The 27,329-nt window shown below is 38.2% G+C and overlaps 1 pseudogene across 1 annotated transcript; it reads right to left on the bottom strand.

The window, feature by feature from the left end:
* On the bottom strand, window positions 1-25,563 carry LOC306855978 (tRNA (cytidine(32)/guanosine(34)-2'-O)-methyltransferase-like; annotated as a pseudogene). Its single transcript has 8 exons — window positions 25,475-25,563; window positions 25,252-25,351; window positions 24,380-24,458; window positions 24,236-24,288; window positions 736-825; window positions 549-632; window positions 290-394; window positions 1-204 (listed from the first exon to the last, which is right to left on the bottom strand). The product of its transcript is annotated as a tRNA (cytidine(32)/guanosine(34)-2'-O)-methyltransferase-like (transcript).
* Between the last annotated feature and the right edge of the window lie 1,766 nt (window positions 25,564-27,329).

Below are 27,329 nucleotides of genomic sequence, written 5' to 3'. Positions count from 1 at the left end.
TCAGTAATTAATCAGAGGTTCCTGGTGTGACCGTGTCCAGATTTTTTTGAGATCTAAAGCAGACAGGGAATCATCAAGTGCACCAGAAGGTGAGTCCTCTTTGGCTAACAAGTTATTCTTGCGGAGCTTACAAGCTTGTTGGTATGGTGGGCGAATTGGAGGTTGGGTGGGTGGTAAATACTGGTACTCTTTACTAGAATCGAGCTGTTTGAGAATAAAGCAAAACATGCATTAGGTCAGACTACTAATTCATAGACACGTATGTGTGATTTGCAAACCTGATTAGCACCTGAAGCGGGTAAGTTCTCTCTGAATCAAAAGGCACTAAGATCTCCACAAGCAAGGAAAGGAACTATTATTCGGTTTGGCCCCTCTAGCTGGTTGAAGTCGACGTCTGGATGGGACAAATTTGCATTCATATTGTGAGGAGGAAGACTGGGCATATACATAGACATTTACAATATAAAATGAGAATAAATGTCATCTACAGATGAGCACAATCAAATATGAAAGAACTATTTTGATATTGGAGTAATGGAACAAGTTACCATAAGAGTGATCCAGCAAAGGGTTGGACATGTTGGGGACATAACCTTTCGGTGGAGAGTAATTCTGACACACCACAAATGCCTCTGAAGGGCAAAAACACACAAAAAACACTGGTGCATGTTTGGAAAAGTACAATATTCCCAATACAGGTTTGTATTCCCTCTTCATATGAAATTCTGCTCTCACCTATGCTAGAGTTGATTTGGCACAGGTTACAGAGCTGAAGAAGATCTTGAGCTGGGAGTAAAGCAGGGTCACATCTTTTCCCCTGAAGATCTACACAGAAGAAAGACGTTGAAGTTCAGTTAACATAATGAAGATAAGCATTAAGTCTTTACATTTCTTTTACTTATTATCTTTCATATTTCGACATTAACAGTTGTTTTAGCCATTTTTAAGAACTGCACACCTTGCCTTATAATAGCCTATATAATTAATAATGTCACGGTGCACACACGAGGGAGGAACCAGGAACACGCAGACGAGGATATAAACTCAAATAACATACTTTACTGAAGAACATCAAGGCAGGGCAAGACAAGGCAGGGCCAAAACACAGACAGGAACACCGGGGAGTAACGAGTAGACCAGACGACATCTAACCGAACAGACAGGACTAATATACACAGGTAAATTATAGCTAACGAGACAAACACAGCTGAACAGAATGAACTACTAATGACATGACAGGAAACAAACCAAATATGGACACAAGGGGCAGGAACACATGACACACACACGACAGTTCCCTGACATAACTCCCCCCTCCCGAAAGGCTCGTCCCGAGCCTTAACAGTTTCATCGGGGAGGGGGGTGGGCGCTCTGGAGGCCTCTCAGGACAGACACGGACCACAGGACGGGGACCTCCAGAGCGGAACAGACAGACAGGACCCATGGCGGAGCAGGGAGCTCAGGAGGCCATGGCAGGTGGTAACTGTGGCCATGGCATCCTTCTTCGGCCCACCCACTCCACCCAGAGCTCTACTACCCCCCCAAAAATTTCCATGGGGAATCCAGGGGGTATCAGGAGCCCTCCGGGGCTAGACAGACAAAACACGACAAGACACGACAGAAACCCTCCAGGGTCAGACAAACAGGACAGGACATCCCACAGGAACCAGAAGCCCTCCTGGGCTGGCTAGGAAGCTGAGTCTTCCTCTGGGCATGACGAGGAGTCAGGGGCCCTCACAGGGTCCCTCAGCAACCTCCTCCACTTCTGCGACAGGGGGGGGCAAGCGGCTGCGACTGGCCTCCATGGCCACAACTCAAGGAGCCGCCTGCCCCAGACGAGTCTCCATGGACAAGACATGGTAAGTTTAAAATGTTCCTGTGGGCACAACGAGACATACATATGGCACTCCTGGCCATGACGTGTGGACTAGATCCACGGAGAGGGTAAAGGCGACCGATGGGCTTGAGTCAGCGGCAATCCGGCGGGCATTGAGTCAGAGGCTGGCCGGCGGGCATTGAGTCAGAGGCGGATCGGCGGCGTGCACAGGGAAGCCGCGGACGGCGGCGTGAATAGGGGAGCCGCCGACGGTGGGTGGGCTTTCCCCACGGACGGCGACGTGATCTCCCGCGAACGGCGGGCTCGGTGTGCCGCGGACGGCGGCGTGAACTCCCGCGAACGGCGGGCTCGGTGTGAGCGGCGAGGTTGGGAGCCGCGGACGGCGGCGGATATCTCCCACGATCGGCGGGTTGGATGAGCCGCGGACAACGGCGAACTTCTCCCGCGATCGGCTGACAGACTGGTCGGCTCGCGGCCAGCGGACTCGCGGTACTCGCGGCGATCCCGCCGAACTCCCACGACCACTTGACGCGGGCTAAGGCAGGATGACGAGCGGCGACTTCCATGCCGCGAGGGACAGACAAACAGGAACAAACAAAAGACTTTTAAAAAACGGAAAACAAAACGAGGTGAAGGGGCGCCCCTTACTGTTGAGGTCTGGTCTTCTGTCACGGTGCACACACGAGGGAGGAACCAGGAACACGCAGACGAGGATATAAACTCAAATAACATACTTTACTGAAGAACATCAAGGCAGGGCAAGACAAGGCAGGGCCAAAACACAGACAGGAACACCGGGGAGTAACGAGTAGACCAGACGACATCTAACTGAACAGACAGGACTAATATACACAGGCAAATTATAGCTAACGAGACAAACACAGCTGAACAGAATGAACTACTAATGACATGACAGGAAACAAACCAAATATGGACACAAGGGGCAGGAACACATGACACACACACGACAGTTCCCTGACAAATAAGACTTTAATAAATTTACAATAGTCCATAGACCATATAGTCCTCTTGGGGAGCACACCCAGCTTCTAGTAGATATATTTTTTTATTTTGTAACTAGTTATTGTTGTTGTCTCAAGTTCTGAATTCAGCACAATATTGCAGTTATGTGCCATTTAAATTTGAACTATTATTAAATAGGATATATGTGACCCTGGACCACAAAACCATTTATAAGGGTACATTAAAAAAAGTACATCATATGAAAGCTGAATAAATAAGATTTCCATTGATGTATGGTTTGTTATGATAGGATAATATTTGGCCGAGATACAACTATTTGAAAATCTGGAATCTGAGCGTGCAGAAAAAATAAAAATAAAATAATAATATTGACAAAAATCACTAAATGAAGTTCTTAGCAACATATATTACTAATCAAAAATTAAGTTTTGATATATTTACGGTTGGAGATTTACTAAATATTTTCATGGAACATGATCTTTACTTACAGTAAAATCCTAATGATTTTTGGCATAAAAGAAAAATGTATAATTTTGACCCATACAATGTATTGTTGGCTATTGCTGCAAATATACCCATGCTTTTTGTGGTCCAGGGTAACATATTTGGGATTATTTTTGTCTCTAAAGACCAGGGAATGTCCAAGGTAGGCCTAATGTTATTTAACAATGCAATTTTATATAATGGCTACTTTTGTCAGGCTTTTCACACTCCATATTAAAGAAATAAATAATATTTAATTAATAAATAAAAAAAACTCTTTCAAAATTGTTGAGAGTGTAGCCTTAAATCAATGTGATTTATTTTTAATTTTGCACTGCATTGTGTTTTAGGGTTATCAGAAAACATGAAAATTAACCATGATTTTATTACACAAACAATTTAGGCTAACCATATTCAACTGCGGTTAAACAAATGACAATCAATCCATGGTTACTGCACTTTTACTATAGTAAAACCATTGTTAATTCCATTAGGTAAAATTAATGGATAATGTCCTGGCAGAAAAATATCAGTAAATTTGACTCTTTCTCAGTATAGCCTAATAATATGCTACAGTCAGTTATACAAATATTCTTAAATGTAAAATTTACTTAAAATATGCCTTGATGAATGAAACCATAAAACATTTTAATTCTAAGAGGACAATGGAAGTTTCTAACTTCTAAATATAGCCTATACGTGCGTCAAAGTTGGTCAATGTAGTAATATGAGAGATATTAAGCAAAAGAAATGTAAAAACTTAATACTGATCTTCATTATGTTAACATGCAGGGAAACACGTCTGTCAGTTCGGTGGTGCTAACAAACACGTCCTCCCTGCGCTGAAGATTGAATGTGAAATTATTGCAAAATAAAAGTATATTTAAAAACTTTAATGTCAGGTGGGATTAATCGCGATTAATTTCAGAACAAATGTGAGATTAATTAGTTAAATTTTTTAAATCGATTGACAGCACTAAAAATTATATTTAGGCTACTCTTAGTGTTGTCATGATACCAAAATTTCGGTAGTTGGTACCAGTACCAGAACAATTTCACAGTCCACTATACCAAATGTTGATAGCCAAAAACTACTGAAACTAGTATTTTGTTATTAATGCTATTAAAACTATTACTAGCATTAATAATAAATAACACATGAAACATTACACACGTATGTTTCCATGAGTGCGAGTGTGAGTTTGTACTGTGTGCGTTTGAAAGGGAGAGAGAGCGAAGAAACAGGGTATATGTGCTTTCCATACATAATAAAACATAATATTGTGGCAAAAAACATGGAAATAGTTGATCTTATAGTTTACTATATTTATTTGCTTGGTCCGTCTTGTGGGTTTTGGTTCTTTTGCTGTTTTAGGCTGTAATGACCTTTGAAATAACTGAAATCATTTGGCGAAGTGAGATGGACATGTAATGCGGTCAAGACCCGCCTGAAACTACTTTAGCTGTGCATTTCCCTTAAAATAATTAGAACGTTCATCAGCCAATCAGATTCTAGCATTCAATAGCCCCATTGTACAATATTATTTAACAGATCTGACCCAGCAGGCACACAACGTCATATGACGTTAATATTAGGTTGGATTTAGGTCGCGACGTCAGGTGACCAAAATTCAATGTCAAGCCAACGTCTAATGACAACGTTTATTTGACGTCCAAGACCGACGTCAATTGACGTTGATATTAATTGTTTTCAGGTTGTGTTGTGAAGTAACCAAAATCCAACGTCGAGCCAACGTCTAAAGCCAACGTCATATTGACGTCAAATACTGATATACAGTCGTCGGGTATGGCAACCAAAACCCAACGTCGCCTAGACGTCATAATGGTAACGTCCACACAACGTCAGATTCTAACATCATTTGACGTTGTTTTTAGGTTGTGGCATTAACTAACCAAAATCCAACGTCGAGCCAACGTCTTAAGCCAACGTCATATTGACGTCAAATACTGATATACAGTCGTCGGGTATGGCAACCAAAACCCAACGTCGCCTAGACGTCATAATGGTAACGTCCACACAACGTCAGATTCTAACATCATTTGACGTTGGTTTTAGGTTGTGGCATTAACTAACCAAAATCCAACGTCGAGCCAACGTCTAAAGCCAACGTCATATTGACGTCAAATACTGATATACAGTCGTCGGGTATGGCAACCAAAACCCAACGTCGCCTAGACGTCATAATGGTAACGTCCACACAACGTCAGATTCTAACATCATTTGACGTTGGTTTTAGGTTGTGGCATTAACTAACCAAAATCCAACGTCGAGCCAACGTCTAAAGCCAACGTCATATTGACGTCAAATACTGATATACAGTGGTCAGGTATGGCAACCAAAACCCAACGTCGCCTAGACGTCATAATGGTAACGTCCACACAACGTCAGACTCTAACATCATTTGACGTTGTTTTTAGGTTGTGGCATTAACTAACCAAAATCCAACGTCGAGCCAACGTCTTAAGCCAACGTCATATTGACGTCAAATACTGATATACAGTCGTCGGGTATGGCAACCAAAACCCAACGTCGCCTAGACGTCATAATGGTAACGTCCACACAACGTCAGATTCTAACATCATTTGACGTTGGTTTTAGGTTGTGGCATTAACTAACCAAAATCCAACGTCGAGCCAACGTCTAAAGCCAACGTCATATTGACGTCAAATACTGATATACAGTCGTCGGGTATGGCAACCAAAACCCAACGTCGCCTAGACGTCATAATGGTAACGTCCACACAACGTCAGATTCTAACATCATTTGACGTTGGTTTTAGGTTGTGGCATTAACTAACCAAAATCCAACATCGAGCCAACGTCTAAAGCCAACGTCATATTGACGTCAAATACTGATATACAGTCGTCGGGTATGGCAACCAAAACCCAACGTCGCCTAGACGTCATAATGGTAACGTCCACACAACGTCAGATTCTAACATCATTTGACGTTGGTTTTAGGTTGTGGCATTAACTAACCAAAATCCAACGTCGAGCCAACGTCTTAAGCCAACGTCATACTGACGTCAAATACTGATATACAGTCGTCGGGTATGGCAACCAAAACCCAACGTCGTCTAGACGTCATAATGGTAACGTCCACACAACGTCAGATTCTAACATCATTTGACGTTGGTTTTAGGTTGTGGCATTAACTAACCAAAATCCAACGTCGAGCCAACGTCTAAAGCCAACGTCATATTGACGTCAAATACTGATATACAGTGGTCAGGTATGGCAACCAAAACCCAACGTCGCCTAGACGTCATAATGGTAACGTCCAAACAACGTCAGACTCTAACATCATTTGACGTTGTTTTTAGGTTGTGGCATTAACTAACCAAAATCCAACGTCGAGCCAACGTCTAAAGCCAACGTCATATTGACGTCAAATACTGATATACAGTGGTCAGGTATGGCAACCAAAACCCAACGTCGACTAGACGTCATAATGGTAACGTCCACACAACGTCAGATTCTAACATCATTTGACGTTGTTTTTAGGTTGTGGCATTAACTAACCAAAATCCAACGTCGAGCCAACGTCTAAAGCCAAAGTTATATTGACGTCAAATACCGATATACAGTCGTCGGGTATGGCAACCAAAACCCAACGTCGCCTTTACGTCATAATGGTAACGTCCACACAACGTCAGATTCTAACATCATTTGACGTTGTTTTTAGGTTGTGGCATTAACTAACCAAAATCCAACGTCGAGCCAACGTCTTAAGCCAACGTCATATTGACGTCAAATACTGATATACAGTCGTCGGGTATGGCAACCAAAACCCAACGTCGCCTAGACGTCATAATGGTAACGTCCACACAACGTCAGATTCTAACATCATTTGACGTTGGTTTTAGGTTGTGGCATTAACTAACCAAAATCCAACGTCGAGCCAACGTCTAAAGCCAACGTCATATTGACGTCAAATACTGATATACAGTCGTCGGGTATGGCAACCAAAACCCAACGTCGCCTAGACGTCATAATGGTAACGTCCACACAACGTCAGATTCTAACATCATTTGATGTTGGTTTTAGGTTGTGGCATTAACTAACCAAAATCCAACGTCGAGCCAACGTCTAAAGCCAACGTCATATTGACGTCAAATACTGATATACAGTGGTCAGGTATGGCAACCAAAACCCAACGTCGCCTAGACGTCATAATGGTAACGTCCACACAACGTCAGACTCTAACATCACTTGACGTTGTTTTTAGGTTGTGGCATTAACTAACCAAAATCCAACGTCGAGCCAACGTCTTAAGCAGTGTTAATTTCGTTGACTAAGACGATGACGAAAAAAATTCGTCAACGAACCTTTTTTCTGTGACTAAGACCAGACGTTGACGAGCTAAAACTAATATCTGATGATAAAAACTATGACGAAATTTATGCGCGTCTTCGTTAACAAGAGGAGACGGGACTAAAATTTTATTTGAGGACTACCGGACATTCAAAATACATCCTATAGGCTAAGTTAACTGACTTGTCTTTCAAAATGTGCGTCTCTGTCATTGGATAAGGGGCGTTTGCATATCTAGTCTCAGTATGGCAGCCGCAGTGGACGGATAGGCTACCAAAACGCGAACTATAGCGATCTGAAACAATGGCCTCAGCAACCGAAGGGTTAGGGAGTGGGTGACCAGACGTCCCGTTTTTCCCGGGAGTCACAATTCATTGTCGATTAACTTAAAGTCAGTGAAGGTGCGATAGGCGGAAACGCGCGGATAGAAGTGCTCTCTCTCGCGCGCGCTCCACTTCTTCAGTTCTCATACAGCGCGCGATCAGTTCTCAGCGCTCAAATACACACACAGCAGTCCAAATGTCTCTCATGTAGAGCATCTCACGGAAATACAGTCCGTTATGGTTTAAGTGCGCTTAAACAGGTGGGTGAAAACTGAATGTATGTCAGTAGGCTATTACATACATACCTTCCGTCTTAAATGGACAGCATTCCTAATTATCTGTCATAAATGTTAACCACCAAAAGATGTTAAATAAATGTATACTTGTTAAGTAAACCTACTGTATCTGAAAAATGAGTTTAATTTATATTTCTACCAAAAAATGAAAATTTATTCCAGTTTTTCCAAATTCAATCCTTGATTCAAATTTCTCATAACTAAGCTTAATTGATTTGGTCTAAAGAGAGAAGAATTGATGACTATTTTTGTTTGAATACTACATATATAATAGCTTCCAAAATAAATGTTGGTAACTGCAGTTTGACTAAAAGTTGACAAAAATGCAATGACTTTTCGTCGACTAAAACTAGACTAAAACTATGAAAGACTCAAATGACTAAAACTAGACTAAAACTATGATAGACTCAAATGACTAAAATGTGACTAAGACTATTAAGCATTTTCGTCTCAAGATAAAGACTAAGACTAAATCAAAAATGCCTGCCAAAATTAACACTGGTCTTAAGCCAACGTCATATTGACGTCAAATACTGATATACAGTCGTCGGGTATGGCAACCAAAACCCAACGTCGACTAGACGTCATAATGGTAACGTCCACACAACGTCAGATTCTAACATCATTTGACGTTGGTTTTAGGTTGTGGCATTAACTAACCAAAATCCAACGTCGAGCCAACGTCTAAAGCCAACGTCATATTGACGTCAAATACTGATATACAGTCGTCGGGTATGGCAACCAAAACCCAACGTCGCCTAGACGTCATAATGGTAACGTCCACACAACGTCAGATTCTAACATCATTTGACGTTGGTTTTAGGTTGTGGCATTAACTAACCAAAATCCAACGTCGAGCCAACGTCTTAAGCCAACGTCATATTGACGTCAAATACTGATATACAGTCGTCGGGTATGGCAACCAAAACCCAACGTCGACTAGACGTCATAATGGTAACGTCCACACAACGTCAGATTCTAACATCATTTGACGTTGTTTTTAGGTTGTGGCATTAACTAACCAAAATCCAACGTCGAGCCAACGTCTTAAGCCAACGTCATATTGACGTCAAATACTGATATACAGTCGTCGGGTATGGCAACCAAAACCCAACGTCGCCTAGACGTCATAATGGTAACGTCCACACAACGTCAGATTCTAACATCATTTGACGTTGGTTTTAGGTTGTGGCATTAACTAACCAAAATCCAACGTCGAGCCAACGTCTAAAGCCAACGTCATATTGACGTCAAATACTGATATACAGTCGTCGGGTATGGCAACCAAAACCCAACGTCGCCTAGACGTCATAATGGTAACGTCCACACAACGTCAGATTCTAACATCATTTGACGTTGGTTTTAGGTTGTGGCATTAACTAACCAAAATCCAACGTCGAGCCAACGTCTAAAGCCAACGTCATATTGACGTCAAATACTGATATACAGTCGTCGGGTATGGCAACCAAAACCCAACGTCGCCTAGACGTCATAATGGTAACGTCCACACAACGTCAGATTCTAACATCATTTGACGTTGGTTTTAGGTTGTGGCATTAACTAACCAAAATCCAACGTCGAGCCAACGTCTAAAGCCAACGTTATATTGACGTCAAATACCGATATACAGTCGTCAGGTATGGCAACCAAAACCCAACGTCGCCTTTACGTCATAATGGTAACGTCCACACAACGTCAGATTCTAACATCATTTGACGTTGTTTTTAGGTTGTGGCATTAACTAACCAAATTCCAACATCGAGCCAATGTCTTAAGCCAACGTCATATTGACGTCAAATACTGATATACAGTGGTCAGGTATGGCAACCAAAACCCAACGTCGCCTAGACGTCATAATGGTAACGTCCACACAACGTCAAATTATAACATCGTTTGACGTTGATCTATAGTTAGTATTAGGTTGTGGCATAAAATAACCAAAATCCAACGTCAAGCCAACATCTTAAGCCACGTTCATATTGACGTCAAATACTCATATACAGTCGTCAGGTATGGCAACCAAAACCCAACGTCTCCTAGACGTCATATTGGTAATGCCCACTCAGTGTCAAACTCTAACATCATTAGACATTGGTCTTTTGTTATTTTTAGGTTGCGGTATTAACTAACTAAAATCCAAAGTCGAGTCAACGTCTCAAGCCAACGTCATATTCATGTCAGTTACTGACATTCAGTTGTTAGGTATGGCGACCAAAACCCAACGTCACGTAGATGTTATAATGGTAATGTACACACAACGTCAAATTCTTACATCATTAGACGTTGATCTTTTATTAGGTTTAGGTTGTGGCATTAACAAACCAAAATCCAACGTCGAGCCAACGTCTTAAGCCGATGTCATATTGACGTCAAATACTGATATAGTCATGAGGTAAAAAAAAAAAAAAAAAAATTTCACAAGAGAACTGTACATTTAATGCTGTTTTTACAGTATTTTTCTGTTATTTTAAATTATTAGCAAAATTCTTTAGAACAACTTCTATAAATTAACAAATGTTATTTTAAGTAGCTATAATGTTATTAATCACAAATTATAGTAGTTCTCATTTTTTAAGACAGGAAAATGGTTGTATTATTTATACTCTATTTTTTTCTGTTGTCTTAAATTGCATATAAATTAATGTAAATTCATACAAATAATCTGTAATATGTAGCTCATTAAAGGTTTATGTCCATAGCTGTTTAGCATTTTTCTTTGTAATTTTAAAGCACATCATATCAGTTTTATATTTAGGTGTTTTTACATTTAAACTCTGCAATTCTGAACACAAATATAGCTGACTTATTTCATTACATCAAAATATGCATAGTCTGTTTTTTAAAGCTGCACTACTCTCCAGGTTGAAACTTTCATGCCTCTGCTCACACACTAGCTGATCCAAATAGCTTTGCAATGGAAATTGTGAACAGAGAAAAGTATGCATAATCTTTAAAAGCTCAAACAAAAACAAACAAAAAAACATTGACTTCACAAACACGTCATACAGACATCGAAAAATATTGGTATGCTATCTGATCAGAGTATGCATTTGTTATTTGTGTGAGAGAAACCCTATACCTACTGAGAAATTTGAAATGAGAAAAAAACAAGAGCATAGAGAAAAGGGTCTGAGAGGACTGGAATGCATACATTCCATGCAATGTGTAGAAAACATACATTCAAATATGGAAAATTTAGAATACTCAATTTGTCAAATGTGCATGTCTGCGTTATGGAAACACCTTGCTGTGAGGTGACTGCATAACCACGGAGTCATTTGCTGTTGCAAGCAATACAGTGATGAAATGAATAAGAGTACATTCATTATCAAAGGCCTCAATTATTGTTGAATTAGTCGCACATCAACATTTACAGTTTACATTTTCCCATACCACGAATGCTGTAACAGCATTGCCACTGCAGTCAACAGTGTAATCTGTAGACAAATGTTGCAATTATGACAGTGTTTGTAGTAAGTGTTACTGTGGACAAAGGAATAAACCTAAACCAACAGGTGGTGTAACACTTACAGCAAAGGGTCAGATATAGAAAATGCCACAGTTGTAGGCACAGCTGCATTTAGGCATAAGAGTTATACAGTTGAGGCAAGGGATTTGTTAAAGTTCAAAAGGGTCATCATTGGTCATGTGAATGTAACTGTAATTTACAAGTATAGCCAGACATGTAAACACCTTCTCTGTACTCCTAAACCTAACCCTATTTTAACTATAAATTCATATGGAAATTATAGGTGAATAGTGAATGGCGCAGATGTACCTGACCCTGGTTTTGAGCATAAGTGAAAACACAATTTTACCAATTACTTACATGTAACAGCCTAAAAAATAAAAATCAATACATATTTGCTATCTTTTGTTTAAAACATTTTTTTTTCTACAGTTACAATGTTGTTTGACGTCTCTCTATGTTGCTTTGTTCGTGATTGGTTAATCTGAATGTCATCCAGGAATCTGACCAATGACAGCAGGGCACGCCTCCTCCCGCTCAGATTTGAATGTTGAGCTCAGTCGTTCGTTACAGCAGCTCTGTTTATCTGCAGTCCTGCTCCGTTCAGTGCTCTAGCAATGGCTTTCACATGATTGTCTCATACCTGACAGATGAGTTATTATTTTGACCGATTTTGAGTTATGCGGTGTCGATTGAGAACACAGACACAATGGCTATGGACACATAATGGAAACACAGAAGGTAAGTACCTCTTATAATTGTTTTTTTGTTACTGTTAAAGTGATATGATAATCGCGATGACATAATCTGTTACTGTGTTTTGTTATTATGTTTTAATACTGTCCAGATAAGGCTGTGTGACGATGTCTTGGGCATGATTAAAAGTGACTCGTTGTTGTTGTTTTTATATCGCGAAATGTAAATATATCCTCATAGCGTTAGTACTACAAGTTCTGGAGGTTTATGTAATACATACTGACAGAATAAATAGCGGGAGCTTGGACCTTAATATGAGTTAACTACTGAAGGCCGCCTTTTGCAGATCTTATTTTTAATAACAGAATGAAATAGTAAAAATAACGATATTGTTATTTTATTGTAAAATAAAATGTCTCACTCTGGAACATGAACAACTGACATGTGTTCAACAGAGAGATCATGAAACCACCTGAAGAATACTATACAAACCATGCTTTCGGATCCAACTTACTGCTAAGTGTTTGTATAAAGCTGGTGAGTAGCCAAACTTTCTGTAAGCCTGTCTGTCTCTGTCAGTAAGTCAACAATTACTATTGTTTTATTAAACCTGTTAAATATTCGTGTGTGTGTGTGTGTGTGTGTGTGTGTGTTTTCCCTCTCATGGTCCAGAGGTTTTGGGATTGAAAATCTTCTGTCATATGATCTTCTGTAAAAGTGAGTATTCATAATGCTTTAATGATCATGTGCCGTTATATGTGCTGAAATGTGAACATGGGCAAAGCAGGCAAACTCTGCACCAAGGCACCACTCTGATTCAAACTTAATTCTTGAGTTTAGCTCACTCAAAATCAAAACTCCCTCATCATTTTCTAACCCTCATGTCTTTTTTAATCTTCTTTTGTGTTCCACAGAAAAAAAAAGTCAGTTATGCAGGTTGGAAAAGACATAAGTGAGTAAATGATGACATCATTTTCATCATATCCACCTTATTCTTCACATAAAAATGGCCCATTTATAGATTTTATGGGTCTTGCTTCCAGATATTTTAACTTGTTTAGCTGTACAGAACTGCTCGTTTAGGTGCTTGATATTGCAAATTGGTTTGTCATACCATATTATTTTAGTGTATTATCTTAATTATGAACACACTGGTTTGTAATACAAACAGTTTTACTTTTTACTGCATGTTGTTATTGTTATTTAAGGCTAATGAACTTGAAGTCTCGCCCATAGGCTTACTTCTGCGTTTAGGAATAAGGTGGATGAAGTATGAAGATACTTGAGTAATTTAATGATCTCCTCAAGTACATTTGTTAGACATCACCCACGTGTGATAGAAAAGCAGTGTAAACAGATTAATAATTTTATTATTTATAAATATACAGGTATTAGCATTTTAGCAATTGATAAAAATATTATATTTATTTTTTTAGTGTACTAATTGCCATTTTTTTACATCTGGGTAAAGTTGTTATTTGTTGTGAATACTCATTTATTTATTTGTATTTCCTGTAGCTCAAATAGTAGAGCATGGCGCTAGCAACGCCAAGATCATGGGTTCGATTCCCAGGGAAAGCAAGAGCTGATAAAAATGTAGAAACTGTAACTTGAATGCAATGTAAGCCGCTTTGGATAAAAGCGTCTGCTAAATGTAAATGTATTTATAATTACAAGTAGGGTTAACTTGTAACTTGCTCAAGGGTAACTCAAGCCCTGTTTACACTAGTGGGTTTCCTGCCAGGACTGAGACTCGAACCCATGACCTTCAGGCTACAAGTCTCCCTCTCTAACCATTAGGTCACAGCTAAATAATTAAATTAGTCAGAATATCTCATAATGTCAAATGTTGTTTAAAGAAAAGGTACATAAATGGAATCCTCCTTTTTAAGGACTTTTCAATAAATCTGTCGTCTTTTTTTTTTTTTTTGTCTTTTTTTTTTTTAACCCCCAGATGCAGCAAGGATCCAGCTGATTACTTCAGATTTGGAGGACTGCTCTTTATCTACTGTGTCTGTCACTTCTAGTGCAGAATCATGGACCTTTATTTGTATGTTTTGATTTTTACTTTTTATTACACTTGTGTAGCTAGTATTCAGGATTAAAATACAATGTAATTTTTTTCCACATATATTATCAGAGCTATATTGGAGCCCAAAAGGGTCAATCGAATATTGATAAAAACACTATAAACCTGATTGGGATAATACAAGCTAAAGTACAGTTCCCTGCACTAGGGGTGTGCGATATGACGATTTTTGATCGTGGACGATAAAAATGTCTCCACGATCTGCTTTTTAAGAAATATCGTAGTATCGCGCTACAGCGCACATTATCAAATACAGTTCTGGCGCCGCCGTCTCTATATACTGTACAACACGACATACAGCAGTAGAGTTACTCAGACAGGACACTGCACTTATTCGCGATCGCAAAAGTACATTATTTGCATACAAGCCTTGCTGGTTAAATGTTTAATTCGCGCGCTGGTCTGACGTGCGCTTGTTCTGAGCTCATACACCTGAAGCACGCGCACTAAAAGGCCTGTCTAACAGCGCCTGATTACTCAACTAACTTATCTTTTGCGCTAATACTGTCAAAACACACAAGGTTTGCATACAGACTCAGTTGGTTATCTCTAAAATGAAAGTAAATAGTTAAGAGAGAAACGGATGCGTGCCTGTACTGTATATTAGATGCGTGCAGCTCCTAAAGGGACAGGACACTAAACGTGCTGTCGACTGTCATTAAAGGGATAGTTCACCCTAAAATTTAATTTCTGTCATTATTTACTCAGTGGAAAACCAAACAGTTGCTGGTCTACATTGACTTTGATAGTAGGAAAGAAAAATCCTATGGAAGTCACTGAGGACCAGCAACTGTTTGGTTTTCCACCTTCTTCAAAATGGCATTTATAAATGTTCAGCAGAAGAATGAAACTCATTCAGGTTTAAAACAACTTTTGAGTAAATGATGATATAAAAATACAACATTATGACAGAATTGACAGACAGATGACAGAATATTAATTTGTGGGGGAACTATTCATTTAACGTTAACAAAACAACAAAACGCAAAGAGAAAAATCACTCACTATTCTTGACTGAAAATCTTTAATACAGTTGCTTTAGGAATCAGTCTATCTAGTGTTTTATTTTTATATTTGTTCATTCAATTTCATTGAATGCTCTGCTAAATACACCTATGGTACCTGAAAATAAAGCACTGTTTGTTTTATTTGTATATTATGTGTATTTGTAATGTGTATCTTTGTTCTTATTTTTTAATAAGAAAAATAAAATAATGACAAAGATTTTTTATCTTCGCCCACTTTGGCCTAAATATCTGCCATGCATCTTTGTCTTTCTAGTTTGGCTGTAATGCTCAGACAACTTGTAAAACCAAAATAGTAAAACTAACAAAGAATCGTGATAAAAACCGTGAATCGTGATATTTCTATAAAAAATCGTGATATGATATTTTTCCCATATCGCCCACCCCTACCCTGCACAATCTTTTTAAAAGAAAAAAATGATGATACTAACCCAAATTTTTTTCAATTGCTTCTCAAGAATTCCTCTTCAGGAAATTTGTTTACACAAATTTACATCTGAATAATGAAACAGTTTTAAAGAGATACTCCACCCCAAAATGAAAATTTTGTCATTAATCAATTACCACCATGTCGTTCCAAACCCATAAAAGCTTTGTTCGTCTTCTGAACACAATTTAAGATGTTTTGGATGAAAACCGGGAGGCTTGTCAATGTCCCATTGACTGCCAAGTACATTACACAGTCAAGGTCCAGAAAAGTATGAAACACATCGCCAGAATACTCCGTCTGCCATCAGTGGTTCAATCATTATGTTATGAAGCGACAAGAAAACTGTTTGTGTCAACGTAGCGCCATTTTGGAGATTATGCCCTGGACACAAAATGTGTACACTCTTCTGTATCAGCCTCGACACAGGGATGCGTCTTCTGCGTTGATTTATGCTTTGATTTGAACGCAAACAGCGCATCCCTGTGTCAAGGCTGATACAGAAGAGTGTATGTGTTTTGCGTCCAGGGCATAATCTCCAAAATGGCGCTGTGCTGATGCAGAGGAGACGTTACGGTGCCTAATTGTTGAATAAAGTCATTATTTTTGTTGTATTTCTATATAAAAAGTATTCTCATCGCTTCATAACATTACATAACATATTCTGACAATGTCTTTCATACTTTTCTGGACCTTGACAGTGTAATTTACTTGGCAGTCAATGGGACAGACAGAAGCCTCCCGGGTTTCATCCAAAATATCTTAAATTGTGTTCCGAAGATGAATGAAGCTTTTACAGGCTTGGAACGACATGGGGGTATGTGATTAATGACAATTTTCATTTTGGGGTGGAGTATCCCTTTAAGCCTGGAATGCACTACACGACTTTTAAAAATCTGAACAGATTTTTAAATCACCAGGCATCATACACTTACCGATTTTGTAAATAATGACAAAGGAAAGCTGGGCATCATATATAATTAGGCCTGGAATACACTACACGTTTTTTGTCCTGATTTTCAGCCAATTTACAGTCTGGAGAAGTTGACACTAGTTGCCAAAAGTCAGAGCCAGTCTGCAGATTTGTTAGTTGACCGATTCAACAGAAAATGGCATAGTGTATGATAGTCACAGACTCCGGTTTTTTAGCTTCAGACTCAGATTCTATCTAGTTGGAGGATATCAAAAATGTTTGATATTTTCAGCCGATTTTAGAACGTATATTGTTTCCATTTGTCACGCGTCTCCAAGGCTCATGTTTCTGAGTGAGTTTGTTGTGCTCGGATCAACTTTAAAGTCTGGTAGTGTATGATCCTCGGTCATGTAGTGTATGATGCCCAGTTTTCCTTTGTCAGGATTTACAAAGTCAGTATACAGTAGGGGTGTGCTCAAAATATCGATTCTTAGATACATACCGATATAATAAAAAAAGATACAGTATCGATATTCTAGCCCTTAGTATCGATACTCCGCCCAGCCATTAGGGGGCGTAGCGGCGCCCGCGAGTTTCAAAAAACTCATGGAAAATGTTAAAGCAAGATGTAGCATTTAAGTGATTTCATAGTGAAATATGTTATGGCAGTACATGGTGTCACAAAAAAGAATTATAAGAAGATTTAATAAGAAGTTAAGAATAATAAGAAGAAGATTTTGTGCTTGTGTGAGCTCAGACTGTACCCTTGGAAAGTTAAATGTTGACTTGTGGTAATTTCCAGATTAATACAATTTGTGTACAATTAATCAGAGCACTTAAAGTTGCAAATATTTAAGCAAAATGCACTTTGTTATAATGCACTTCAGGGCTCGACAGTGCGAGCATTTCACTCGCATTTGCGACAAAAAATAGATGTGTACGAACTGGAAAATGTATTTAGGAGCGCAAGTGCGAATACAAAACAAAATACAAAACAGCCTAACTTATACAGTAGCCTATAACAAACGTATTAATTTATTCTGTTTATTTATGGAAAAATTGCGATGCAGCCTCATATGATTACTTTAGAACTTTAAAAAGGCAACGGTTTAATTTAAATGAGCACAGATGAGAAGAAAAGCGGAGCGAGTTAATGTGAAGACGCGCTGAATGACGCACATTCGCCACTAGAGGGCGCTGCCGCTGCCGTTACCCCGGTAACCCTGTAAACACATCAGCTGCGCTATTTTCCTAAAAATAATGTAAATAATGTTTCACACTCACAGTCATTTAGATATTTATATTCGCTTTAATCTTCACAATAGCCTCAAATAATTCTTACTTAAAGACTTAATGAGCTATTTATTTTCAAACATTATTTCTAAGCTAAAACATGGCCCATCCACTGATCTATAATAGAGAACAGGCGGCCTATCTATATATCAACGACTGATTCGTTATTATTGTTCAGTAACACAAGCTCCATTAGTTAACATGAAAAAAACAATGACTGCATTTATTAATAATGCTATCTTAATTTCAACTTTTAATAATACATTATAAAATCAAAAGTTGTCTTAATATAATTCAATGGAGCTAACATTAACTAACATAGTTGTATTTTTTATTAAATCAACATTAACAAAGAATATTAACTACTGCAACAATTAGCTATTGCACATTTTTAGTTAATGTTAACCTGCTTTAACTAATGTTAATAAATGGGACCTTACTTACCTATTGTTCTTTCGTTAATTTGAACAATCTTTTGCACTCTAATCTTGAAACACTTGTTTACTTTATATTTTTATGTATTTTTTATAAAAGTCTTTTAGTAAATTATCTTTAATAAAGTTATTTAACCTGTTAGGAGGACAACACTTTTTTTCACTTAGAAATTATATATTGTGATTTAAAAACAAAAACATATACCGTGACAAAAGCTTCAATGATTATTGTGAAAATTTTATACCCACACAGTTTAATAGGATTATAACTAATTACATAATTAGCCTATTAAATAGTGTCTGAAGTAAAATTATTTAAAAACCTTGTGTACTTTTTGTATTCTGATAAATTAAATAATGGTGCTTGTAAATGTCTCTTTGTATCCCCTTATTAAGCTAAAACACCTAATTAGAAAAATTTGCATTGCGCCCCTAAATGTTTTTAATGCGCTCCTAAATTTTTTGACTTAGGAGCACATGTGCTCCTTGGGGAATAGGTAAGCGTCAAGCCCTGCACTTTTGTCTTCAATAAATTGAAGAAAAATGCAGAGTTCTGTTTGTTGAGTAAATGTGTTCAGCATTAACTAATTGGCTCTGGCCCATGTATTTTTATTGAATCGTATCGAATCGTGTCACATTGTATCAAATCGTATCGAGACAGCTCTGTATCGAGGTACGTATCGAATCGTGACCTGTGTATCGAGGTATGTATCGTATCGCCAGGTTCTCCAAGGTATACAGCCCTAGTATACAGCCAGGTCCATAAATACTGGGACATCGACACAATTCTAACATTTTTGGCTCTATACACCACCACAATGGATTTCAAATGAAACGAACAAGATGTGCTTTAACTGCAGACTGTCAGCTTTAAATTGAGGGTATTTACATCCAAATCAGGTGAACGGTGTAGGAATTACAACAGTTTGCATATGTGCCTCCCACTTGTTAAGGGACCAAAAGTAATGGGACAATTGGCTTCTCAGCTGTTCCATGGCCAGGTGTGTGTTACTCCCTCACTATCCCAATTACAATGAGCAGATAAAAGGTCCAGAGTTCATTTCAAGTGTGCTATTTGCATTTGGAATCTGTTGCTGTCAACTGTCAAGATGAGATCCAAAGAGCTGTCACTATCAGTGAAGCAAGCCATCATTAGGCTGAAAAAACAAAACAAACCCATCAGAGAGATAGCAAAAACATTAGGCGTGGCCAAAACAACTGTTTGGAACATTCTTAAAAAGAAGGAACGCACCGGTGAGCTCAGCAACACCAAAAGACCCGGAAGACCACGGAAAACAACTGTGGAGGATGACCGAAGAATTCTTTCCCTGGTGAAGAAAACACCCTTCACAACAGTTGGCCAGATCAAGAACACTCTCCAGGAGGTAGGTGTATGTGTGTCAAAGTCAACAATCAAGAGAAGACTTCACCAGAGTGAATACAGAGGGTTCACCACAAGATGTAAACCATTGGTGAGCCTCAAAAACAGGAAGGCCAGATTAGAGTTTGCCAAACGACATCTAAAAAAGCCTTCACAGTTCTGGAACAACATCCTATGGACAGATGAGACCAAGATCAACTTGTAACAGAGTGATGGGAAGAGAATGGAGAAGGAAAGGAACTGCTCATGATCCTAAGCATACCACCTCATCAGTGAAGCATGGTGGTGGTAGTGTCATGGCGTGGGCATGTATGGCTGCCAGTGGAACTGGTTCTCTTGTATTTATTGATGATGTGACTGCTGACAAAAGCAGCAGGATGAATTCTGAAGTGTTTCGGGCAATATTATCTGCTCATATTCAGCCAAATGCTTCAGAACTCACTGGACGGCGCTTCACAGTGCAGATGGACAATGACCCAAAGCATACTGCAAAAGCAACCAAAGAGTTTTTGAAGGGAAAGAAGTGGACCGTTATGCAATGGCCAAGTCAATCACCTGACCTGAATCCGATTGAGCATGCATTTCACTTGCTGAAGACAAAACTGAACAAGCAGGAACTGAAGACGGTTGCAGTAGAGGCCTGGCAGAGCATCACCAGGGATGAAACCCAGCGTCTGGTGATGGCTATGCATTCCAGACTTCAGGCTGTAATTGACTGCAAAGGATTTGCAACCAATTATTGAAAAGTGAAAGTTTGATTTGATTATTATTCTGTCCCATTACTTTTGGTCCCTTAACAAGTGGGAGGCACATATGCAAACTGTTGTAATTCCTACACCGTTCACCTGATTTGGATGTAAATACCCTCAAATTAAAGCTGACAGTCTGCAGTTAAAGCACATCTTGTTTGTTTCATTTGAAATCCATTGTGGTGGTGTATAGAGCCAAAACTGTTAGAATTTTGTCGATGTCCCAATATTTAAGGACCTGAATGTATGTATGATGCCTAGTGTTTTAAAAATCTGTTCAGATTTGAAAAGGCATGTAGTGTAATCCCGCCTTTTAGAATTAATAGTCGTTTGAAACTTGTAGATATTTTGTATTTCTTGTGCTGAGAATATTTAATTCAACTCATTAACTTCTCATCAAACTGTTCTGTTAATTGGTACAGTATTTTAAATGTTGAAATGTATTTGAAATGTATTTCCTTTCAAATTTGCACTGTTTTACTTCAAAAACTGAATGATTGCATTTTCAGTTTTGTACAGTATATGTAGAGACTTTGTATTTTGTCTTTCAAAATAAAACTTTTAATTTACAATTGTCAGCATCCTTTAACACTATAATTTTTGTTTTTTAATAACCTGTAAAATAAGAAGTGTTTCTCTGTAGAACGTTTAGACTAGTATTTTACTTTTAGCACTTTATTGAATGCGTTTGATCATAATAATCTAGGAAAATCTGTGAAAGGACAGTGTTCCTCTGTACACGGTTTAGTGATATCACTTTATTTAATTGGTCAGTAAAAAATCCATAAAATAACAGTTTTACACTGTTAAAAAAAAATAAAGAAACGGTCAAATGACTGGCAGTAACGGTTGCCAAACATAAAACTGAAGTAAATAAAAAATGGGACAAACCACGCTCATATTGATGTAATATGGAATACCATTCATATGCCTTAAATATGGGATGATTCTATGTTAATGTCAAGCCTTGTTTGCAAATGTGTGCTAATATTGCCAACTTACAAAATAATGACAGACTGCTGATGTTACTGAACTCATAGTGTGAAATATCCAAAAACATTGCTTTTGGTACCATATAAGAGTCATAATTTGCTCAGTCAGTTGTTTGTTCTCTCACTTTTGTGTACATACAACAGACCCAAGTAAATGTTTTGAGATTTTTCCTCACTGCCTTTTAGCATTAACACCAGGAAGGTTTTAGGTTTCGAAATTGTGCAATATCAGTTTTGTCTTCAGAAGATAAAAGCATAGCAATTTGGGTGGGCCCATGATCTTCCATCTAGCACCACAGTAGAAACAATGTGACATCTACATTAGATATGACAAACCTAACACAAACTATAAGAAGCGGTTCATAATGTGTTATGTATGATTAATTATTTGGACATTTAACTCCTCTTCCTTTTGTATTCACAGGTTGATAACAAATGTGTTAATGGCCAGTTTCGATAGGGATGTAATGCAATGTTTGTCCACTGTTGGAGGCTGACAAAAATCAGGTTGACATCAGAACTTAATGTAAGATTGACGTCAACCTCTAATGTTGGATAGATGTTGCATTTTTCATTCTGACGTCAATCTGACGTTGGGTTCTGACGTCAACCTGATTTTCATTTTCAACCAAAATACAACGTCTGTCCAACGTTGGGTTCTGACGTCAATCTGATGTTGGGTTCTGACATCAATCTGACGTTGGGTTCTGACGTCAACCCGATTTTCATTTTCAACCAAAATACAACGTCTGTCCAACGTCGGAGATTGACGTCAATCTGACGTTGGGTTTTGACGTCAACCCGATTTTCATTTTCAACCAAAATACAACGTCTGTCCAACGTTGGGTTCTGACGTCAATCTGACGTTGGGTTCTGACGTCAACCCGATTTTCATTTTCAACCAAAATACAACGTCTGTCCAACGTTGGGTTCTGACGTCAATCTGACGTTGGGTTCTGACGTCAACCCGATTTTCATTTTCAACCAAAATACAACGTCTGTCCAACGTTGGGTTCTGACGTCAATCTGACGTTGGGTTCTGACGTCAACCCGATTTTCATTTTCAACCAAAATGCAACGTCTGTCCAACGTCGGAGATTGACGTCAATCTGACGTTGGGTTCTGACATCAATCTGACGTTGGGATCTGACGTTGGGTTCTGACGTCAACCCGATTTTCATTTTCAACCAAAATGCAACGTCTGTCCAACGTTGGAGATTGACGTCAATCTGACGTTGGGTTCTGACGTCAACCCGATTTTCATTTTCAACCAAAATACAACGTCTGTCCAACGTTGGAGATTGACGTCAATCTGACGTTGGGTTCTGACATCATTCTGACGTTGGGTTCTAACGTCAATATGACGTTGGGTTCTGACGTCAATATGACGTTGGGTTCTGACGTCAACCCGATTTTCATTTTCAACCAAAATGCAACGTCTGTCCAACGTCGGAGATTGACGTCAATCTGACGTTGGGTTCTGACGTCAACCCGATTTTCATTTTCAACCAAAATGCAACGTCTGTCCAACGTCGGAGATTGACGTCAACATGACGTTGGGTTCTGACGTCAACCCGATTTTCATTTTCAACCAAAATACAACGTCTGCCCAACGTTGGAGATTGACGTCAATCTGACGTTGGGTTCTGACGTCAATCTGACGTTGGTTTCTGACGTCAATCTGACGTTGGGTTCTGACGTCAATCTGACGTTGGATTCTGACGTTAATCTGACGTTGGTTTCTGACGTCAATCTGACGTTGGTTTCTGACGTCAATCTGACGTTGGGTTCTGACGTCAATCTGACGTAGGGTTCTGACGTCAACCCGATTTTCACTTTCAACCAAAATACAACGTCTGTCCAACGTCGGAGATTGACGTCAATCTGACGTTGGGTTTTGACGTCAACCCGATTTTCATTTTCAACCAAAATACAACGTCTGTCCAACGTTGGGTTCTGACGTCAATCTGACGTTGGGTTCTGACGTCAACCCGATTTTCATCTTCAACCAAAATACAACGTCTGCCCAACGTTGGAGATTGACGTCAATCTGACGTTGGGTTCTGACGTCAATCTGACGTTGGTTTCTGACGTCAATCTAACGTTGGGTTCTGACGTCAATCTGACGTTGGATTCTGACGTTAATCTGACGTTGGTTTCTGACGTCAATCTGACGTTGGTTTCTGACGTCAATCTGACGTTGGGTTCTGACGTCAATCTGACGTCAACCCGATTTTCACTTTCAACCAAAATACAACGTCTCTCCGACGTTGGGGTCCAACGTCAATCTGACGTCATATTGACGTCCGGTGCCTGCTGGGGAGCTACCATGAACTGATGATAAAATATATTTTCATTACTAACATTAACTAAACAAACAAAAAAATAATAATTACTGTAACAAATGTACTTCTCAATGTTATTTATTGTGAGAATGTATTTACTAACATTAACTAATGGGACCTTATTGTAAAGTGTTACCAAAATTATTGAAAATAGGAATTCATACCGCCAACAGCAGTTGTGCCTGAATGTATTCATCTACATCATGAAGACCTGTAACTATAGAGAAATGGACATAAAACCTTCAATTCAAGCTAAACTAGACTAGAAAACAACATCATGTTCCATAAAACACAAGGTTATTTCTCACCATCAGGGGCGCCGTCACACACAACCAAGTCTGCTGACTGTCCTTCAAAATGTCGAATAATCTCCTGTGCTGTAGATATCTATGAAAAGCAATGACAATATTCACACAAATAAAAATATGCTTAAGGCAAGACACCACAGGCTTGAATATGGTTTTATCAAGCTCTTGTCAATTTTTAGATTTTGGTCTGTTTGGCTTTTAATATCATCTTGTTTCAGACTAGTGGAAAGTAAACATCCAAAATACACATTTAAGTGTTTATTTAATTGCACTTATTTTATTTGCGTTTGTGGATTTAACTCTAATACACATCTTTAATGGATCTCTTTCAAAAAAAAAAATGTTTCCCATGCACTGTGCTAGAAATCTCTACTTCAGTATTACTTGCACCAGACTTATTCCAATCTATATTCTGAACATTTTTACAGATGAGCTTGTTCATATATCATTAATCTAACATCTTATTTCTAAAAGCATTGTGATTTTTTATTTCTGGTTATTGACGGTACTTTCTGATTTTTGGAGTGATAATGAAAATCCCATCTGGTAAACAATTTTGAACCTGGCTTTATCCAATGTTCATATTTTTGTTCTGGAAATGTATGCAAACTAGTGCATATTTAATTACATAACTTGCATATTTAAAAAACATTTTATACTTGTAATAATGTTTGCAATTCTTAATCTAATCATTTAACTGGGGAAGTATGGTGATATCTATTAGTCTTTTTTTTTTTACCCTATACACGTGGAGTGTCTTGCTTTAAAAAGTATATATTCATGTTATAATAACATATAGATTTAAATGCTATAATGGCTTGCTGATAAAAAAAAGCAAAAACGTTTAAGTGTAAAAGTCTTGCAAGCTCCACCTTGGTGATGTCTCCTTGAATTTGTGTGACACCTGGCAAAGGGGCCATTGCTTGAAGGTCAACTGCCACAATCTTGACCTCTTCACTCTTGTCTTTTCCACTGAAATAGGATAAAAAAAAAAGCTTAAGTGCCAATTACAATACTGAACAGTATCTGTATGTGCGGTTTACACTTTATCATGCAGTACAGATCAAGTGCATTGTGCATTTGCATTTAACCAACCGGAGTTTGCGACTCAGAACTTGACTCCAGCTGCCAGGTGCCGCACACAGATCCACAGCACGACTAACACCTGTATGTAGGTAGGACATGAACACTCATTTGAACATAAAAGTCTGCTTTGATGCTGTCTATGTAGGCAGTTCACAAGCTTTCGAGGCATATCCTATGATGACTCATCCACTATCCCATGCAAATTGAAGCTCTTACCTTTAAAAAGGTTGAACTCCTCATCCAGCTGCAGGAGTTTGAAGGCACTCCTTCGCCAGCCTGTAGAATATATCGCGTTTGTCTTTGGATGAGCGCCCCATTTTTCCTTCACTCACTTATTCTGTAAACAAATAATGACACAATTTTACATCTAAACCAGCTTAATTAATAATGAATATCTTTCCTATAATAGTATTTACATATGTTACATCGCAGTAGAACAGATACTTTGAAAGTGACTGCGAAAACATTTGTATTATTTATCACTTAATTACGAAATTAATCTCATTCTGTGCTTCCTCAACTGCACATTTATAGTTGGGCCATTCCACCGAATGGGTGCTATTAGCTTCCAAAACTCTTCAAAGAAAAATGATTTTCTATCTTTTTTTAAAGATTGAATCTAGTAATACACATATTCAACTATTCAAAATCTGTACGTGACGTCACGAACGCGCATCACAGAACAGAGTAAGGCGAGCATTTGTGCTTATAAAACTTAAACTTTTTTATTTCTTTTTGAAATGACCAATCGTTTCGCTAGATAAGACCCTTATTCATCGCCTGGTGTCGTTTAAAGGCCTTTGAAGCTGCACTGAAACTGTCATTTTGACCTTGAACCCTTTGGGCCCCATTGAAGTTCATTATATGGAGAAATGTTTTCATCAAAAACCTTAATTTATTTTCGACTGAAGAAAGAAAGACATGGACATCTTGGATGACATGGGGGTGAGTAAATTATCAGCAAAAGTTTTTTTAAAAGTGAACTAATCCTTTAACGTCCATAAACACGAACTTTAAGCGGAATTATTATAAGAACTTTCTAATGTAATCACAGATCCTACAAAAAATATTTTTAATGGAATAAACATTAACATTATATGTGCACTTTCGTTCAATTGCAAATATTGAACATTATACAATTATGCATACTATAATAAGACAGGAACGTAAGAAAAAGAAAAAAGTGAAAACAAATAGCCTACAAAAATTAATAATTAAAAGTGCCAGGGGGTTAATAAAAAAAAAATCTGAATATGGGCACAATAAGTTTAGAAAATATAAAATAAATACTTTCTAAAGCTCTTATAAAGAGTCTCTGCTTTTGTCTCTGGCTTAATTTAGTCAGCATACATTCAAACCATAAAGCCATCATTTGGTCAACAATATAAGTAGCCTAAATTCAATAAATAAAAGCATTTTTCATCTTCTTCATAATAATCAATCAATGAAGCCAAAAATATATTTTGAGAGAGCGAGAGAGGTCTGAACTGAATATTTTTATTGATAAGTTTCTGTATCTTACTCTTACACCACAAAAAAAAAAAACTGAATGTACATCATGAATATTTCATGATAATTATTACAGAAAGCACAGTTTAATAACGATTTCCTAAGTTTAAAGTGTATAGACTTAAAGGAGATTTCTATTCTGTAGGGATACCATCAAATGTACGAAAGAAATTTCACCTCTACATTTTGTATATATGTGCATTTATATATCATGCTGTGTATACATATGTAGCCTACATATTGTAAGTTTCTATATATATATACTGTACCTCTAGACAGATACCTTGCTGTATAAGCACACAATAAAAAAATTAAATGTGAAAATTCGTTCATTTTGTATTTATAAGGACAATTC

This window comes from Barbus barbus, assembly GCF_936440315.1.
Source record: "Barbus barbus genome assembly, chromosome: 36".
Lineage (NCBI taxonomy): Eukaryota > Metazoa > Chordata > Actinopteri > Cypriniformes > Cyprinidae > Barbus > Barbus barbus.
This window is presented reverse-complemented; position numbering and strand designations above follow the sequence as displayed.